General features: G+C 47.6%; 1 protein-coding gene across 5 annotated transcripts in view; it reads left to right on the top strand.

Moving 5' to 3' along the window:
* The first annotated feature begins 281 nt into the window (after positions 1-281).
* B3galnt1 (beta-1,3-N-acetylgalactosaminyltransferase 1 (globoside blood group)) overlaps positions 282-11,131 on the top strand; it is a 26,923-nt gene continuing 16,073 nt past the window's right edge. Inside the window, exons 1-2 of one of the 5 annotated variants that reach the window (XM_055596911.1) lie at positions 282-443; positions 5,966-6,125. The gene's annotated coding sequence lies outside the window, so the exon portion shown is untranslated. Of the gene's footprint in view, positions 444-679; positions 771-958; positions 1,086-1,160; positions 1,236-4,602; positions 4,665-5,965; positions 6,126-11,131 lie in introns of those variants that run through there. The other 4 variants (XM_055596910.1, XM_055596914.1, XM_055596913.1 and 1 more) reach the window with 4 other exon arrangements.

Below are 11,131 nucleotides of genomic sequence, written 5' to 3'. Positions count from 1 at the left end.
CCCGATCTTGGTTAGATGATCTTTCTAGGAAAACCACTATGACTTTTAGAATTATATTGATATAAAGTTCTAGTTTCTCAAAAGCGATAATGCTGATTCGGCTGTGTAAAAGGTTCGGGAAAAGCAGGGCCAGTACAGCAACACCCAGCGTTCTTGACCAAAGGCCGCTCCCCTCTCCTCCCCCAGGGAGACATCATTTGGGTGGCGCCGACTCAGAAAGCAACAGGCCAATGGATTATTTCTAGAAGCAGTTGGAGGCACGCAGGGATGGGGTGGGGTGATGGTGGGGGGTTGTGGATGAGGTCTGAGCCTCGGGCCCACACAGACCTAAGGAACCTGGACGGTTCCTCACCTTTCATTCCCCGCACTCTAGGAAGGAGAATCCGCCTTCAGGGGGTGCAAGGAATTCCTGCCAAAGGCTTCCTTCTTTCCTGCTCTGCCGGGTGAGGAAATCCTGCCGGTTGGCTCTGCATTTAGGCAGCTTGCGGAAAGATGGCTCGTGGCTAAGAGCAGGGTGTGTGTGTGTTGGGGGTGGGGGGAGGTGTCATAAGCAGACCCCATCTTTCAGAGCGGCAGAGATGCCAGCGCCCGCAGCAGAGGCCCGGAGCCGTGGCGAGGACAGCGCTGGCTGCGGGAGCCGGGTCCCCGCGCGCGCGTGCGTGGACGAGGCGCGCGCCGGGAGTGCGTGCAGCTGCGGGGAGCCGGTGGTGGCGCGCAGGAAGCGAGCCGGGTTCGCACCGCAGCGGGTGCCAGTGGCTGGCGCGCCGGGGGTGAGTGCGGGCCAGGCGGGCGGGGAGACGGTTGGGCGGCGGCGAGCCGCCCCTCTCTGGGCGCAGCCTTCTCGGGACGCAGGGCCGGGTTCCCAGGCCCCAGGCGCCGCTCGCCAGTGGCTCCTCCGGGGAGCGCAGCTCCGCGAGCTGCCACGCCCTGGGCCCCGGCCTCTGCTGCTCGTCTGCTCCGGCTCTCGAGGCTTGGGACAAGGGACCGGGGAGTCTGGGCTACTGGGAAGGGACGCCAGAGCTCGTGGCGGGCCAGGCTTCCTCCACCGCTGCCGCGCGGATCCCTCCTGCTCTGCCCCGGGCGCAGTGAGCCTCGGGGTGGCGGGGGCTGGGAGGGTGGCTTGGTTGTCACCATGGCCAAGGAGAAGCTGGGAATACTGTCAGCACTGCCCGTGGACCTGCAGCAGGCCCGGGCGAACGCACATTCCAGGCGGGAAAGGTCCGGTGGTCCCCAGGGTAGGAGAGTGCTTCATGGGGAGGGATGGCGCGGAGGAAGGGAGTGGGACATTTGGAAAGCAGAAGGAGGAGACACCTAAAGATATTAAGGCTACATAATTAATAAGAGGTCTGAATGAACATACAAAGCATTTTAAAGGAAATCTTAGATGGAGGGGGGCCTCACTTTTTCGGGGTGTAAAGGAAGGTGCCGGCATCTAGCACAGATAGCTGTATTTGGTGTTTGTGACTGCTTGTGTCTGCAGGACTAAATAAAAGGCAGGCTTTGATTTTTGAGCAGAGTAGATTATGTTTTTCGCATTGCCAGCCTTTAGGAAAGGCGGCCGCTTTGTTAGGAAATTCCAAGGAAGAGATTGCCCAACCGTTTGTTTCGGAGGTAGGACATTTGGAGTTCGCAGTCTTTACCCAGAACGAATTTGTTTTAACTCTGGTGTTTGAGGCAGAAGCAGGGAGTTAGTGCTGTCTGAATGATTGGCACCTCGTACCGAACGTCCAGTACTCTAGAGAAGAGATCTACCTGCTACTAACAGAGAGCGAGGCATTTTCTCTATTACATTGAAAAAGCTTGTTTAAAATGAATGACCATTGGGGAACCGCAGCGTTAAAAATAGCCCATTGTCAAAACTGTTCAAATACAATTCTTGGTTAGCATAAGGGACAAGAATAGAACAGAGATGAAGAAAGGACCCAGGTCTTCCCAGAAACCAAGAGCCTGCTGGCCTAAAACAATTTGTCAGAGATAGAAGATAGGTTTTAGCTTTCATAGTGTTGATGTTACGATATGAGACTTTTTTTTTTAAAAAAAAAAAAATTCTAAAAAGAGAAAATTATATGTGTTCTGCCTGCATGTATGGATGTGTACCAGAGGTATGCGTAAGTGCCTGCTGGGGTCAGAAGTGGGGCATTTTCATCCCCTAACCTGGAGTTCCAGGTGGGGTAGAGACACTGCATGAACACTGAGAGCTGAACTCCAGTCGTCTGCAAGAGCAACAAGTGCTCCTAACCACCAAGTCCTCTCTCCAGCCTCAAGATATAGTATTTTCTTATATTCAGTTGTGTGCGGCAGATCTATTTTAACTAAAGCAAAGGATACAGAAATCTCCTACTCTCTTGTCTCTCTCTCACACGTACACATTTATCTAGTGCTTTAATTTTATCTGAAATTCTGTATCTTCGTATTTTTAATTTGAATTTATCTAGATTAGTTGAAAATGCCCACTATGGTACCCTGTCTGGGTTTTGGGTATCACTGACATAAGCTGCCAACTTTAGTATATTCTGGTGTGTTTCTTTCCCCAGCAGGTTTGAAAAGGTGCAAGACTTAAGCTTTTACTAAGTCATTTTGGATAATAATATATTTTCCCCCAAAGTTGATTTTTTTATTAAGAACTGTGGTGCTTCAAGAAAACTTGGCAGATCATATTCAATCGTGAATTTAGAGTACATTTTTTATCCCTAATAAAATGCTTCACTAGGTGCCTTGCTTTTCCTTCCCAGCCTGCAGCCCTTCTCTGTCCTGGTGAAGGTGGAATGCCATTTCAGGAAACATCTTTATCCTATTTACACCTATGTATCCAGGGAAAGCACGCTTGGCAGATGCAGCTTGTCACGTGATAGGACCTACTGTATGTTAAAGAGGCTCATGGTACCACCTCATGGGTAAGGTCAACTGGAGGTCAAGCAAGGTACTCTTAAGTGAGCCTACCCAGAGTTGCAGCGCAGCAGGCTGATGGCAGACATCTCCTTAGGGACTGTGAGAAGTGCTTTTATTTTAATGAAAGTTGCATAAGCGTTGATTTGCTTTTATGGGCAAGATTCCTGTCTTATTCTGAATTAGAGGAAAGGGGAGATAAAATGTGAACTAGGGCTAGGCCTCAGAGCTATAGAAGATTTATGCTCCTTGAAGCCCTGTGATAGTAAGGAGTAGAGACCAGAAAGCAAAACCAGATTATGACTGTCTTCTGTCACTCATGTGCCTTTGACCCTTCATATAATTAACTAGGAATTCAGTCCTTTTGCCCTCTTGTTGTACACACAGCTTAGGTAACTGTTTCCAGCTCCATCTACCCTTCTAAAGCTATTTCATATAAAATATTGCATTTAATATAATTATACGTAGACATATAAAACCGAAGCATCCTTGAGTTTTGTTTTCTGTGGGGAACCTAGATATACCTGTTTGCTTATAGTTGCCTGTGGGTCCATTGTTTAACCCAAAAGATGAATCAAGTAGCCAAGATAGATAGATGCATATAGGCTGCAAAGAAAATATTCACCATCTTGTCTTGTGTGGAATATAAAATTTTTGCCTACCCTTTGGACAGCACATAGGATTCTGAAAAATCCCCAACCTGTATACACATTTTTTTTTTCTTTTTTGAGACAGGTTCTTTCTATGTAGTCTTGGCTGTCTGGGAACTCAGTATGTAGACCAGACTGGCCCCAAACTAAAAAAGATCCACCTTCCTCTGCCTCTCCAGTGCTGGGATTAAAGGCGTGTTCCACTTGTTGATCCACCATGCCTGGCTTGTTGAGAACGCTCTTATAAGTTAGAATAAAGAGATGCCATTGCCTTTAAAGCATTTCATCAGTCTGCAGCGTGTCTCTGTAACAGCAGAGCTTCAGGTGTTGTATTTGGCTACTGGTTTAGTTACAGATTCTGGTTTTGAAATGCAGTTAATCAGTTTCTTTACTATTATTATTATTATGTGTGTGTATGTGCGCGTGTGCGTGTGGAGACAGATATCTTTTTTGTTTGCTCATCACCTTATGTTTTTTAATTTTAATTAAAAAAAAAAGTTAGCAGACAACTTGCAGGAGTCAGTCCTCTCCATGTACCAGATTTAAATTAGGCTCTTATATCTGGTTTGGTGGCAAGCACCTTTACCCAATGGTCTGTCCCACCAGAACTCACCTTCTTTATTGGAGACAGGGTCTGGACTGAATCGATTGGCCAGCAAGCCCCAGAGTTCCTCTTGTCCCTGTCTCCCTACTGATGGGATTACAGGTGCTGCTGGACCCAGATTTTTGCATGGGACCAAAACCCAGGTCTTCATGCTTGCATAGCAAACACTTTAGCAACTGAGCCATCTTCCCAGCCACTATCCCTATCCCCCATCCCGGAGGAAAAAATTATCATAGTATTAAAATAGTATTAATTAAATATTTCTTTATCTTAGTGTAAGCTGTGTAATTTGCACCTTTATTAGGTATCGGCACAGTTTTTTTCCTATTTATTTATTAATTATTATTTTTAAATTAATTACAGTTTGTTCATTTTGTATTTCAGCTATAGCCCTCTTCCTCATCCCCTCCCCATCCCATCCTCCCTCCCTTTTCTCCATCCATGCCCCTCCCTCAGTCCACTGATCTGATCCTAGTCTATCAGGTCTCATCAGGAGTGGCTGCATTGGCTTCTTCCATGGCCTGGTAAGGCTGCACTCCCCACATGGGGAGGTGATCAAAGAGCAGGCCAATCAGTTCATGTCAGAGACAGTCCCTGTTTCCCATTACTAGGGCACCCACTTGGAGACTGAGCTACCATGGGCTACATCTATGCGGAAGTTCTAGGTTATCTCCATGCACAGTCCTTGGTTGTAGTATCAGTCTCAGAAAAGACCCCTGTGCTCAGATTTTTTGGTTCTGTTGCTCTCCTTGTGGAGCTCCTGTCCTCTCCAGGTCTTTCTATTTCCCCCTTCTTTCATAAGATTCCCTGCACTCTCCCCAAAGTTTGGCTATGAGTCTCAGCCTCTGCTGGGATACTCTCAGGGTAGAACCTTCCAGAGGCCCTCTGTGGTAAGCTCCTGTCCTGTTCCCTGTTTCTCCCTCTTCTGATGTCCATCCAGTCTGCCTTTCTGAATGAAGCACAGTTTGAGAGTACAAAGGTAGTCCTCTACCCTTGCATGCTGATTGATAATTTGGGGGCATTTGAAGTGGGAACCTTCCTAGTTCTCTGGAAAGGGTTTTAGTCCTGAGGTTCGGGTTGAGCCCGGAGTCATGAATCTTCCACCTCATACTTTGTCAAGTGGCAGCAGTGTGAGGGGTGAGCTTGCCTCCCGCCCTTGCTGTCTTAGTGTAACAGAAGTTAGCGTATGAGGTGTGTGAATGGATCAGTGAGTGAAAGATTCACAGGTAACTAAGGGACAGACCATTAGTGACTTAGCCTGATGGAGGAGATGCATGACAGAGATCTGGGCCAGTCCCAAGGAAGTGGGCAGCAAAGATGGACAGTTAGCTAGAGCTGCTCTCCTGCCCCCTTCGGTGGGTGAGGCTTTAGAGGCTTTCAGGTGCAAGCTCTTTGCTCCCTCTTTAGTCTCTCTGCCCTGACACGCTGCTTCTGTCCCCTCTGGCTGTTCTGCCACATTCTGTATTCAGCCTGTCCACGTGGAATGTAGCGGTGTCTTCTCCCTGGCTCCACTGGACCTGCGTGTGAGGTCTGACTCCCAAGCAAGTGCTCTGCTTTGGGAAAATGGGCACAGCATTTGGAGTTGAAAAGCTTCAGGTTTAGGTCTGTCTGTTGAGAGTGGACAGAATGGAGATAGGCAGAAGCAAACTGAAAATGACACCTGAATTTCGGTTCCTGCTGCTTTTGGTTCTGTTTGCTTCTCAGTCCAAAGACCCTGCAGAACTCAGCCCCCAAGTCGAGAAGAAAGTACTATCTTCAGGGTTGCTTTAACTACAAGAAACCTCTTGGCTAATAGACCTTAACACTTGCCAACTTTTTCCTTTAGAAGCCCATTCGTCTTCCACCCTGCATGCGGAGGCAGCGGGTCTCCATTTCCATCAGGCTGGGATGAAGGCCCCTCGTCTCCCTGAACACACCGGACTGTGGTGCTGCAGCGGACCGCGGGGACCTCAGGGGCAGAACTGAGACGGAGCAGTGGAATGACGGTATTTAAACCTACTGCCTATTGAAAATGTGTAACAGTCTCAGGGAGTGGTGCTGAATGTGCTCTTTCTCTTCTTAAGGTCAATGAATATTTCAGGTTCCTTATTAAATCCTAAGCAGTTAGGGTCTAAAGAGATGGCCTGCTGAGAACACATACTGTTCTCATGTTGGACCAGTGTTTGGTTCCCAGCGGCCACATCAGGTGGCTCATGACCACCTGTAACTCCAGCTCCAGGGAATCCAATGCCTTTGGCATGTTCAGGTACCTGCACTCATGTGCACATAGATACATACGTGCATATAATTACTTTTCAAAATAGATTGAGTAATTAAAACTTGTGCACAGGGGATGTAAAGATGGCTCAGCAATTAAGAGCCCTGGCTGCTTTTCCAGAGGACCTGGGTTCAATTCCCAGCACCTACATGGCAGCTCAAAATTGTCTGTAACTCTTCCTCTAGGAGTCCCACAGAGACATAGATGTAGGCAAACCACCAATGTACATAAAAATTTTTAAAAATTTTGCCAGGTGGTGTGGCAGGAGGATCACTGTGAGTTCGAGGCCAGCCTGGACTCCAGAATGAGTTCCAAGTTCCAGGATAGGCAGGGCTACATAGAAAAACCCTGTCTTGCCCCCACCCCCAACACACACACAAAACCCTTTTGTACAGGCAGGAAGCCTAGCTATGATGGATTAGCCACTTTCTGAGCTACCTGGCTGCTTTCCTTGGATGTGCAAATTTCCATTTTGTTCATAAGGACCTGTAAGCACCTAGCTCTCATCATAGAATGTAATTTTCGGCTTCGCTCGTGTTTCTTTGGACTTTGTGTGAAGGAACCCTGCAAAACATAGGGTGAGCTAGTCGGATGGAGAGTCTTTTTTTTTATTCTTTATTAATTACACTTTATTCACTTTGTATCCCCCCTGTGGTTCCCTCCCTCCTCCTGTCCCAATCCCTCCCTTCTTCCACCCTCTGCATGCATGCCCCTCCCCAAGTCCACTGATAGGGGAGGACTTCTTTTCCTTCCTTCTGATCCTAGTCAATTATGTCTCATCAGGAGTGGCTGCCTTGTCCTCTTCTGTGGCCTGGTAATGCTGCTTCCCCCTCAGGGGGAGGTAATTAAAGAGCAGGCCAATCAGTTCATGTCAGAGACAGTCCCTGTTCCTAGTACAATGGAACCCATTTGGATACTGAACTGCCATGGGCTACATCTGTGCAGGGGTCTTAGGTTATCTCCATGCATAGTCCTTGGTTGGAGTATCAGTCTCAGGAAAGACCCCTGTGCTCAGATTTTTTGGTTCTGTTGCTCTCTTTGTGGAATTCCTGTCCTCTCCAGATCTTACTGTTTCCTACTTCTTTCCTAAGATTCCCTGCACTCTGCCCAAAGGTTGCCCATAAGTCTCAGCATCTGCATTGATAGTCTGCAGGGCAGAGCCTTTCAGAGGTTCTCTGTGTCAGGCTCCTAATTTGTTCCCTCTTTTCTTCTTCTTCTGATGTCCATCCTCTTTGCCTTTCTGGATAGGAATTGAGCATTTTAGCAAGAGTCCTCCCTCTTAATTAGTTTCTTTAGGTGTACAGATTTTAGTAGGTTTATCCTATATTATATGTCTATATGAGTGAGTATATACTGTGCGCATCTCTCTGCTTCCGGGATAGCTCACTCAGGATGATCTTTTCCAGATCCCACCATTTACCTGCAAATTTCATGATTTCCTTGTTTTTTATTGCTGAGTAACATTCCATTGTGTAGATACAGATGGAGAGTCTTAGTGAGTGTCTGCTAGTTCCTCATGATCACTGCTCTTGTGTCTACATCCCTAACGCTCATATTGCTCAGCAACTTATTCAGGGTCACTTTAGATATAGATTCATTAACATCATTCTTTCAGCATTTTCCCCTCGGCTAAAAAGTGATGTAGGATGGGAAGGCTGTTGGAAACTGGGTAAGAATTTGGAAGACCTGAGTGTGATTTGCATGGAAAAAGAATGGTGCCTGCATCCAGGTTTTCCTTTGAAGTTTTTGGTTCAACTCTTAACTACTTTTCATCCCCAGGGCAAAATAACAGAGAGGCTCCATTTGAGGAGAGCACAAAGATCTCTGGCCAGCAAGATAAGACAAGGTACAAGGCTGTTACTGGGCAGTAGTTCGATTCCATTTGCACAGGGAGAGGACTCTGAAACCTCAGAGCTGCAGTGCCAGCTTGGGTCTCCTAAGTTACTGGGCACAAATCCCAGGCTCCTTAGCTGGAAGTGAACTATTACAGCATTAGTGCTAATGCAGAAGGCTATTGAAGCCATGACACAAATAGAAATGTGAAGAAGGCTTGCCTGCTACAGTGCCAGGACAAGCTGTTGGTAAAGTGACAAAGAAGGGGAGAGTGTAAAGGCATTAAATAGGAAAGAAAGGAAGTATTTTTAATGTTAAGTTTTTACCAGGAGACAAATGTAAACTTACCAAATGCGCATAGCAGGCTGGGGAGATGGCTCAGTCTGCTTGACAGTAGGACCCTCAAGGGGAATGAGAGAACTGACTCCCTCAGGTTGCCCTCAGACATCTACACATGTGTACTGGCACACATTAAATCACTGTAAAAACAATTAAACAGAGGCATAGCCCTCAAATAAAGTGGCCCAGTGCTCACTACTCGCTTGGCCTGAGAAGGAGAGGTTCTTGTATTTCATGGTTGCTGGGAGTGCCTAAGCTAGGACTTGCAGCAGGACACATTGTACCCAGAAAGGAAGAAAGGAAATTCAGTGCAAAGTGACTGTGGGGTTGAAAGAGGACTTGGAGAGAGCAGAGCATGTGGGAAAGGAGCCCGAGTCCACCTGCAGCTGTGTGGGTCTCCTCCGGAAATGCCTGGGACACAGAGGAGTGGGAAGCAGCAGGCACTGATCTTCTAGCGACACCAGAAACCGGGGCCTCTAGAAAGCAAACCAGTTGGAGGGAGAAGGTAGACCTTGTGGGCTTTATTTGCATGTTTAACCATATTGTAGAGCGTGCAGAATCATATCACACTTGGGAGTAGCTGCAGGCTTTGTAAACAAAGTACAGGCAAATAAGAGCTGGAAGCGTGGAGAGAGGGTGCCAAGAGCCCCAGTACATCTACTTAGCCCTGGTGTGCCAGCTCCGCCCCACTTGCTGGCTGTGCTCCGTTCATGTGGCCTTCACAGATGTCCCATGCAGAAGCCATTGTTCTTCCTGTTCCATGAAAACAGTAACCAATGCTTCAAAGGTTAAAAGATTTGTTCAGGTTGGTAATCGAAGCTTCTCACACTCCCTAAGTCTTGAGTCTTGTTTAAAAATATGGATTCAGGAAATCTGGGGAGAGGCCTGGAGCCCTGCGATTCTCCTGTCCTGGGTGTGTGCTGAGTGGTGAGGGCCTGTGAGGACTTACTGGAGTCATCTGGGAGCTAAGAGCAGTGTCACTGCAGGCCTCCCACCCTCCCAAGTGGAGTTGGTTGGTTTGGGCGTGACCAGGCACCCAGTCACACAGCAGACTGAGCCTGGGCTCAGGGAGGGCCAGGAGACCGGTGGTTGAATGGCAGAGGTGGTTTCTTTGAGCATAACTTCCCTCAGTGGCCCTCAGGGCCTCCATGTAGGGACACCTCTGCTTATGGCTGATCTCAGCAGCTTTCCTTAACCTCTGAGGAAGAGTCTACAACCCCATTCCTCCCGTATCCTTCATGACTCTAAAGCCAGAACCACATGGCTGATGCACTGAGTACACATTGTTTTCAGTATCGCTGTCTTTCAAACTCCTTAGGGTGTGCCGTTAAAGCCCCTCTACAGCGCTCAGCTGCTTTTCTAGACCAAAGGTGCAAAATCTTCCACATTCCTTCAAAACCCATCAAGGTCAGACCTGCCACAGCAACTTCTGTCTTAGTTACTTTCCTACTTCTGTGAAGACACCAGGACCTAGTTCCTTCATGGAAAGAATAGGTTATTGGGTTTTCTTACAGTTTCAGAGGGTTAGTTCGTGACCATCATGAAGGAGGACATGGCAACAGGTAGGCGTGGGACTGGAGCAGTAGCTGAGAGCTTACAGGTTGAGAGAACAAGTACAAGGCAGAGACAGACAGATGAGAGAGAGAGAGAGACCAAGCTGAATGGGGAAACCTCAGAGTGCACCTGTAGTGACAGACCTCCCCAGTAAGGAGTCTCAATCCATTCTGAACAGTGCTACCAACTGGGGACCAAGCATTCAAATATATGAATGCAGGGGGACCACTCTCATTCAGATTCCCACCCAGCCCAATAATGGCCCCAGCCTGTAAGCAGATTGAAAGCTGTGTCTTATCTTACACAGAGAACCAGAGTTTTTCTCCTGAATAAAAGCTTGTGCTGTTGAGTTCTCAATCCTTCCTTTGCTTCTTGCTGATCTTACGGGAGTCCAGATGTGGGCTCTCCAAAGGAGTTCCCCTCTGTTCTCTCGATCTGGCTTCCTCCCCAGTTCCTGCACTACTGCTTGACTGACTCTAGCAGAACTGACCATCTCCATTGTTTTAATCACATTAGTGGCTGACTGATCCCACACTGGATTAGTTTTCAGATTGTTTGCCCCTCCCTCTGGAAGCTCTTCCCCTAAAACTCCACCTACGGGCAGGCCCCTGCACATCTCTGCTCCCCACTGGGTTGAAGGATGCCCCTTTTGGCATGCTTTATGTTTAGGAAAAAAGACTCCATCTGCCAACACTCCCTTTTAAACAAAGGTTCCACTGAGTCAAAATCTCTCCTGCTCTACGAAGATGCTCTGGCCAAAGTACCACCTCACATACGCTCAGCTTTGGCCAGAGAGTGGATTGTTTAGTTTCCAAATTCTAAGAGACCCTGGACTTTTCCTTTGGCACAAAGTTCAAGCCTTTGTCTGGCCACCTCTTCTCTGCAGTCCTTAGCCACACCCCTGCGAGTCAGCTCAGGCTCTCTAGCCAGCAGAATTGCTGTCACAGTCTTTTCTTTTCTTTTCTTTTCTTTTCTTTTCTTTTCTTTTCTTTTCTTTTCTTTTCTTTT

Source organism: Psammomys obesus, unplaced genomic scaffold (assembly GCF_907164565.1).
Source record: "Psammomys obesus unplaced genomic scaffold, mPsaObe1.curated_primary_1811, whole genome shotgun sequence".
Taxonomy (NCBI): domain Eukaryota; kingdom Metazoa; phylum Chordata; class Mammalia; order Rodentia; family Muridae; genus Psammomys; species Psammomys obesus.
Note: the sequence above shows the minus strand (reverse complement) of the source record. Positions and strands in the feature narration are given on the sequence as shown.